Source organism: Symsagittifera roscoffensis, chromosome 3 (genome assembly GCF_963678635.1).
Source record: "Symsagittifera roscoffensis chromosome 3, txSymRosc1.1, whole genome shotgun sequence".
NCBI classification, from domain to species: Eukaryota; Metazoa; Xenacoelomorpha; order Acoela; family Convolutidae; genus Symsagittifera; species Symsagittifera roscoffensis.
The window spans coordinates 50,137,754-50,146,926 of record NC_087064.1 but is presented as its reverse complement, the minus strand read 5'-3'; the positions used below and the strand labels follow the sequence as shown (position 1 = coordinate 50,146,926).

The window sequence follows — 9,173 nt, the reverse complement described above, 5'->3', positions numbered from 1 at the left end:
AAAAAAATCTACTCCAAACTCCCCCCATTCTCTGTTCAAACTTAATGGGGAAAAGCAAATTTTCCCAGAGTTTGCTGTTCATTATTTAATGATTTCACTGTTTGACCTTCAGACATGTGATCTGAAAATGAATACAGCCTGTTAAGAAAAGATCCGAGAGAAATCTTGATCGCGATCAAATACAACAGAATATTTGCCTTGAACTAAAGTTTGAAATTTGTTCTTTTCTTAGAGAAGCTCGGTTAGAACTACTATTCAAATATAACAATTAATTTTATAAGTTTGTGCAAATTAAATTGTCACCAATAAATGAAGTTTCATTCAATTTTAAATGTGATATTAGCTATTTGTTTATCGAAAACAGTCTCTATTGATTTCGAATTACCCCTCAATGGTCATGGACTTGGCTCAGATGATCGCAATATATCTATGGTTAATGGAAGAATTGTGGACATAATCCATGGATTCAACAGTCCCCCTCGGTTGTTCTACGTGAGACTGAAACGGATATCTGGGTTTTGTGGGGGGACAATTATTAGCGCCCGATGGGTACTGACTTCAGGCCACTGTGTTTTTCAGCTAAGGCGTTAGTATTTTAGAAGTCAATTTTCAGTCGTTTCGTCTTCGAGCAAGAAAACACCCTGTTTCTCCTTATTTTTTATTTTTAGAGTGATTTTCTGATAAAAAATATCTAACTCTGGTCAAAAACCTGAATTTTTAAATCATTCAAAACGTCAATTGAGAGTTACTGGATAGTGGGAAGTCTCCAAGTGAATCAATATGCATCAGTGGGATTGAAGAACGATGCAGATCAACAATTGGTGGATTAATTATTACCTAAAAACTTTGTACACACACCACCCCTCCACATACAAACACGCACTTTTTTATCATTCCAGTTTTCGATTTTTCTGTACTCCGAAAATGATTCTTTTCAAATGTAAGATAAAAAAGTATCGGGCTCCATTATAAAGTGTCAATATACTTGATGAAGTTCATTCTTAGTTGAAAATTTTTAATGCCGAGCGCCATTCAAGGATAGGAATGAAAAAAAAAGTTTTTCGTGCGACCGCTTACTGATGCTGCCCAAAATAGAGGAACTACAATATGGCATGGACGACACATCAAAAACAGTAGCATGCATGCATTGGAATTTTGTGACAGGGCAGCTTTTATAAAATAGCTGTTGACTTTTTCAAGATAATTGTTAAAGCCAATTTCTATTTTTTTTAGCTCCCAAAAAAAAAATTTGCTCCGAAAACCCAAGATTGACAAAGTTCGACAAAATTTCTGAAAAAATTCCACTTTTTTGAACGAATTGCCAAATTTAAGACAGACCACCTTTCTTCCACCATTCGCACGCTCACGCATTTTATCATATTGTGAAGCCGTGGTTCAATCTGCAACTTGACAAATTTGATCAAAAACCAGTGTCAGAAAAAACACTGGATTTCTAAATTTCGCTTTTCAAACAAATTTAGAAGGAAAGAGCGGATAGCTAAGTCCCTTTGGACGGGGAGACCCAATGATGGAAAATGATTTTTAGGCAATCAAGCATTACGAAGCCAAACTTTGCACTGGATATAGGAACACAACTTGGTGTTTGTACGTCTCTGAAATCCAGAGACAAGTGTTTAAACATGTTAAAATTTTGTCGAAGCATCTTTAAAAAATGAAAGAACAAAAGAAGAACAAAACAGAGCGTTTTTGTTGCGGAGTTAGCTTACTTTTCACAAAATACACAATTTGGACTTGTTTTTAAATTTAGTATTTAAAAATTTGATGTGAATAGCATTGAAACAAGGCCAATAAAACTGACCGGTTACAATAAAAGCAGATTTCAGATTCATGAATTTTCGAACAGTGTTAAATGAAAGACGCGATGGGGGAAAAACTTAACATTTCACAGATACCGATTTACAGAAGTTTGAACGACTATGCCCAAAACTCATTGTATATACATGCACTTTTTCATTTTTTTATGCATTTTTTCATTTTCTGCTAATTTTCTACCAATTCTGCTTTTCCGCATTGGCAAAAATAAGATTGCAATTGATTAAAAAAGACTTTTACACAGATTTTCTACAAATAGAAAATCGATTTCATGCAGCCCAGTTAGATACTAAAAGTAATAAAATAGGTACTTTTTACAGTTCAGAAAAATCGATTACCTGCATAAAATAGGTACTTTTTACTTTTTACAGTTCAGCAAAATCGAAAACACACCCACAAAAATTATCTGGGGAAAAAACTAGAAAATACCAATGATTGCTAGTTTAATTGATATTAAGGATAATCAACGAAAACATTGTAGAAATCAAATAAACATAAGAAATACTGAACAGTCGCAAAGTGAGTTTGTGTGAAAATTGAGTTTTTTTTCAGATTTTGATGATTCTCAGTTTCAAACCAATTCAGGTAGTCAGTTGAAGTTTATGGTAACTTAATTAATTTTTTATATTTCAAAAAGCTTCAGTTTGTCATTCAGAGCTTTATTTGATTGATTGCTCAAAGTTATTTTGCGACTGATAGTCATAACTGATAGTTTGAAACAGATAGTTCTTTTGGAGAACATTTTCAGCCTTTGTTATGTTGATCCACTTTCTGACAAAACTTGAACTTCCAGGTGTGTAAGCACGATTGCAGAAACATTTTCATATTAACAACTCTAAAAATATTCTTGACTTTTCTATCAACTAAAAATAAATTGAAACACATGATCAAATAATGAAACACATGAAACACATGTGCGAAAAGAAATTGAAGGGGACAGTCTTTTTTGCTGAATCCGCTTCCTAAAATTTCAGTTCGGCCAAGTAATGTTCTTTCGAATTTGTAAGAACATTACAAGGCCAAACTGAACATTTTGTGAGCGGATTCAGCAAGAATACTTTCTACTTCAATTATTTTTTGTTCATGTGTTTCCTCTGATTGTGCCTGCCGAAAAAAGTTTTCATCTTTTTTTATTTATCTAGGGATTCCAGGAGCTTGCACTCACCGTATCTTACGTACGTCCAAGGAACAGTTTGGCCTTGCGATTTTCCAGAAAAAAAGTCGGCGATTGTTTTTTTGAGTTCGATCGTCTATTTTTTGAGCGCTCATACTAAACGACTTGGCAGCCTTTTTCGCAAATTTGAGCCTCCTTTTTGTAAATAACTTCGTCGAAAAAAAAAAATTTAGCTTTTCGACAACCAATTGCACAAAACTAGCCCTGTATGGGAAAGTTAAGTTCAAGAGTGATTTAAAATGTTGTTTTGGGTGCCATGAAGTTACCTAATTTCAAGAAACCGATCAAAAAAAGTTGTTAAGGTTTGCTGAAAAGTTGTTAAGAATGAAGTTAACAAATTTTGAGCTTCATTTTTCTTCGCATTTTGTATAACCTGAAAAATTGTTTAATTTGCATCTAAAATTATAGAATTATATTTGAGCTAGTCGTAATTGTTTTCTGTAATGGTTTTAAATCGTTTTTTTTTTCGTGATCAGTCGATTGAGGCTTTTTGAAAGTTTGAGTTTGTCTTATTTAATAAATTTTAAAAAAATGAGCTTCACAAAAGTTTTGGACAAACTTAGAGCTGTCAACTAACAAAAAACAATGAAGCACATAACCGAAACAGCGTCTTTAAGTAAATTTGAAACTTTTGAATGAACAAGTTTCAGTTAAAACAAACTCTTTTTCAGACTTTTTTTCCTAAATTGTTTTAAGAAAAAGATTATGACAAGCTTTTTTCACAGACTAAGTGTTTAAATTGTAAATGAAAGTTTTTTCTTCTGGCATTGGTGTGAACTCGGGTTTTGCAAAGCGCAAATAATGACAACACTGATCATCAGACTAATCGGTTTCCGTCTTTTATAAAAATTACCCGGGTTGACTTTCATACACCGAAAATGCTTATCGCACAATTCCATACAACAAAAATCAATATCATACAATTCCATACATCAAGTTTAGGGAGAAAGTGCTTGTCATACAATTTTCATGAGTTTTCGAAAACAATAGAAATTAAAATTAAACAAGTTTTGCGGCTTTTCAACAGCAGTTGAACAGGCTGGTAACGGAAAAAAAACTGACTTAAATTTTAAAAAATGATTACCAGATATGAAAATTGTATGACAAGCATTTTCGCTATAAGGAATAATTTTTTCAAAAAAATTTTTCAAGCCAGTTTTTGGAAACTTCAAATATATTGGTGGCATATTTTTCAAGGAATGAGAATAAAATGCGAAAGCAACTCCGTTCAAATCCAAGTGAAGGAGAAGCAATCAAGAACGTAAAAAAAATAGAAAATTCGTTTAATTTTTTCTCTCTCGAAAATGCTTTGATGCAAGCAACCTTTTCTGGATTTTGTCACCCTTTAGCGTTATTAGGGATTTTTTTGGGGGAAAATAGGGGACTTTTTCAGTTTCTACCAACTTTTACATCTATCAATTTTTTTTCAAATTTCTCAAAATTCACATTGATTAGCAATATTAATGCCGTCTAAACCACGGATTTCTTATTTGTTTGTTGGGTGTCGTGACAAAAACTAAAAACAAAGCGAAACTTAAAAAAACTATTTTTTTTGTTAAAAATAGCTAGTTAAAAAGTCGAACTTTATCTGGAGAAAAAAAAAACACCCCGAGCACATATATATTCCATTTATGGGAAATGTTTATTATAGAGATTTTATACACTTTTCTTTACGTATGGAATTGAATTGAATTGTATGACAAGCAGTTTCCCATTTATGAGAATTGTATGATAAGCATTTTTGGTCAACCCGGGTACCTCATGTTGACCGCAAAGTTTCCTTCATAAAGTTTTATACGAACGACCTGAAAAGGAAGACCTCTGAGAGTAAAAGTGATGTCATGGCATCATACAGATCCTCAAATGATAATGAGGAAAATAACACCGCTCAGCCAACCTTTTTCAAGAAAAAAAAATAAAAGAAGATTTCAGATTTTCTGCTCAGCACTATGTGGTTTTTCCTGTTTAGCAGCCATTTTTTCTAATTGCTTCAACCACTCTCATAAAGTGGGAACGTTTATAGTGTAAGATGTTTGCCGAATAAACCCTCACAGTTGTAGCTTTTATTGAGCCATGACAGTTGTGATTCGAATCCAATAAAAGTTGCCTTCAATAAGAGTTGATTCAGTTTCAGCTGGTGCGTTTCGGGTGCAAGTGCAAGACTTCTCAGACACTGAAGCAAATCCAGAAGAAAAAGAGGTCATAAAAGTCATTCTTCATCCTGGGTAAGAAAAATTTGATATCAAAGCAAATAAATCCAATTTGAAGGATAGCCGGTTGCTGTGTGGATAGCCGGTTGCTGTGTGGATAGCCGGTTGCTGTGTGCGGGTAGCCCAGAATATTCCGCCCATAGTCTTAATTATTACAATAAAAGTTTTTCTAGAATTTAGGCATATCCGACAGTCATAATAAAATAGATGCAAAGTGGAACCAGGTTTTTTAGACAAATGAATAAACAAAACGAAAAAAATATATCTGAGGAAAAAATCAAAAAAAAAAATTTCCCAAGTTTTTTTTTCAAAACTTTTGTAGATTTTTTTTGGTTTTGAAATCTTGTTTTTTTAAATTCTGATTACCAAAAAGGCGTAAACAAACTCCAAAAACTAACTTTACTCGAGTTACACCTAATATCACCATAAATAAGTTATTGTAAGCCTGCTCGCTCGCTTTACCTGCTCGAAACTAGACAAAAACTGAAAATTTTAAACCGGTTTTTCTCGACATTGGGAAATAATTTTCAAATAACTTCAAAATCGTTCAAGTCACGACTGAAAGAGCTTTATGATAATATATCACTCAACTCATTCCGATGGTTGTTTGTGGTACCTGATTTTGTCTGAAAAAAAAACTAAAAGACAACCGAATAGAGAGTTCCTCCCCATTTTCAATGATCAGAACAAAAACAGAATAAATTAAAACACCCAAATACACCTATCTTTCCCTTTTTCATCGGTGGGAACAACAAATTGTTGACAGACGCCTTGCCTGGACTGCTCTCGCTGTGTAAATCAATACTGTTTCAGTAGTGTTTCAAAGAAATTCAGTAATGGGTCTGTGTCATTTTAACATACTGATTGGAGATGGCAAGAGAGATAAACAATGCAGCTCTGAATTTTACTGATCCCCTGCGACGTTTAAGTATTTTTCTTACTTTGGTCCGAGAGAAACCCGGGTCGGGGTCGTGGTTTTATGTTCAGACATAATAAGTCTGAATCGATCCGCGTGGGGACCGAAAACTCCTAGTCGCCTCGCAGGTCAAAATCTGCAAAGTCTGAACATAACTCCGCAAAGTCTGAACACAAGTCTGCAAAGTCTGAACATAGTCTGCAAAGTCTGAAAATATCTCCGCAAAGTCTGAACATAAGTCTGCAAAGTCTGAACATGAGTCTGCAAAGTCTGAACATAAGTCCGCAAAGTCTGAACATAAGTCTGCAATGTCTGAACATGAGTCTGCAAAGTCTGAACCTAAATATGAACATAGTGTTGTTGTAACGCCTGTAATTGTCGGTGAAGATTTTTCTTCAAGATACTATGTTAGCAATTGAAAACCTAAATTCATAAAGTAGCTAATAAAACTCTAAATATAAAAGTTTGTGTTGGCTTTTGCCGTACGACCATGAAACTTTTGGTTATGTTTCTTTGTAGTCGTATATCGTCTCTTGTCCGAGGTCTTTTTCCAATACCGTGTAGTTCTCGTATCGTTCGGAATAATGGCTCTGATCTAATGAGTCGTAGAGACAATTCAGTTAAACTATTGTCGTGTAACATTTTTGAGAATGTTTTTTGTCTAAGTCTAATCTATTTTTGGTTATTTCTAAGCTATTTTGTTCCTTAAGGTCTTATTCGAGACTTATGGTCGCACCAGATGAGTTGGGATGGATGTCTAACTCATAGAGTATTTTCAGATAAGGTACACCGTCTGCTCATCACGCTATCTTATTTTCGGCAGGATAGATTCGTGCAACTTCTTAGTCTAATACTGATCTTAATCGTACTCTTATATCTCTTAGTCTCAATAGATCTAGAGTATACTGGTTTTGTTACAAGTCGGTCTCTTGGAAAAGGCCACTATTTTGTAAGTTAAATTCAATATACTCTGGTGCTGAAATTACAAGTAATTTCAGCACTTACAAATAAGTGGGTTGTTAGTTAGATGGAGTGTGATTGGTTAGTCTTTAATATTTCACAGGGATAAAATATCTAATTTATAACCAATAATAATATATAGTTTGGATCAGGTTCCACTACTTAAGTTAGTTTGGGCTTTCTATCACATTTAATTAAAATCAAAAATGAAATGTTACTTTCATTAATTAGACAAGTTTTTTGTTTCTTTCATCTCACTGAGCTAAGCTTACCCCCATCCGCACTTGTGACAATGCTCACATCGTTACAGTTACTCCAACTCCTCATACAAAAAGTGTATGTATGTGGGGTATGTGTATGTGTGTATGTGCTTGTGTGTGTGCGCGTGTTTTTGGGGGGAGGTCAAGTCGAAATTGAATTTGAGTTACAAATAATTGAAATGGGGCTTATTAAAAACAATTCCATGAGCAAAGCTTCAAGCAAGATTGTTGCGGCAAAAACCGGCGTCAAAGAAGACCAAAACGATTTTCAAGAAAAATCTCCTGGGAAATAATCGTGCCTAACTCACGCGCAGTGGAGCCGAGCGTAGCAAAGCGAGGCAAGCTGTCGCCAGCTGTGTTTTGATATCAGTTATGATTTTTTGTGACAAAAGAACTACAACGCCGAACCCAGTTCTGCAACCAAGCAAATTTTTGTGCCAGTCCACATCTACATTCCGCTGCAAACCGCTAAAAACTTTTTGTGGCACTTTTCAATGGAATTCATTTTCCAATGAAAGCTGAACAAATTAGAAACTATTATTTTACTGTCTGTGGAAGCAAATCCAAAAAGTTCAACGGACTTGGTTGAAACATCTTTTGAAAACAACTTTGAGGGTAGAAACTAATTATTGATTCCATGGCTAGAGCCGTAATAGCAAAACGATGAAAAAAATTTTGCTAAGAAAGGAAAAAAATGACATTTTGCATTTATAAATAAATAACTGGCAAAAACTTTTTAATTACAGCTGTACTTTTTTAAATTACTAACAAAAACAATGTGAGCGACTTTTTTCAAATGCTCGAGCAAAATAACCACTGGAAAATATGTAAGTTTGTGTATGTATGTATGTATGTATGCATTTTTAAATGTAAGTATGTTTGTATCTATGTATGTATATATGTATGTATGTATGTATGTATGTATGTATGTATGTATGTATGTATGTATGTATGTATGTATGTATGTATGTATGTATGTATATATGTTTGTATGTATGTATGTATGTATGTATGTATGTATGTATGTATGTATGTATGTCTGTATGTATGTATGTATGTATGTATGTATGTATGTATGTATGTATGTATGTATGTATGTATGTATGTATGTATGTGTGTATAGATGTATGTACGTATCTTTGTTTATATCTATGAGCGATTTTTTTATTATATATTAAAAAAACGCTCAAAAAACCGCTCAAGATTTGAGCGGTTTGAGCGGTTTTTTTAGACAATCTTTCAAGATTTGAGAAGTTTGTGCGGTTTTTGAAAGGTTTATCTAAAGAAACCGCGCAAGGTTTGAACGGTTTTGAGCGGTTTATCAAAAAAAACCGCTCAAAAACCGCGCAAGGTTTGAACGGTTTTTGAGCGGTTTTTTCAGATTAACCGCTCAAAACCGTTCAAATCTTGCGGAACTTTTTTTTCGATAAACCGTTCAAAAACCGCTTAAACCGGTCATTTTGATTAAAATTAGGTGAAAAATCTCGACTCTGGAGTCAAAATTAGAGGCCTTTACTTTTTGGCATCCAATGAAGGTTTGGTAATTCTAAAACACTTTCGGCAAAATAAGAATTGAACGTAGAATGTATTTTCTTTGGACTTGCATGCCGTATAGTAAGGCTAATGGTAAGCTGAGCGTAAGATTGATTAGTCAATAATTTAGTTAGTACAGCAAACAACAGAAACAGTTCAATTTTTGAAGATGTATTCCCTCCTGTGCCAGAAACTAAAAAATGACAAACTCGGTAAACCGCCCCCTCTCCCATATTGCAACTAAAGAAGCCAATGCTATGAAATTCAGAGGAGCGGTGCAAGAGATG

At 34.0% G+C, this 9,173-nt stretch overlaps 1 long non-coding RNA gene across 1 annotated transcript in view; it reads left to right on the top strand.

The window, feature by feature from the left end:
• Positions 1–292: 292 nt before the first annotated feature.
• Positions 293–9,173, top strand: part of LOC134842635 (uncharacterized) — a 31,768-nt gene continuing 22,887 nt past the window's right edge. Inside the window, exons 1-2 of the long non-coding RNA XR_010162520.1 lie at positions 293–586; positions 5,136–5,232. This is a non-coding gene — a long non-coding RNA (uncharacterized LOC134842635). The remainder of the gene's footprint in view (positions 587–5,135; positions 5,233–9,173) is intronic.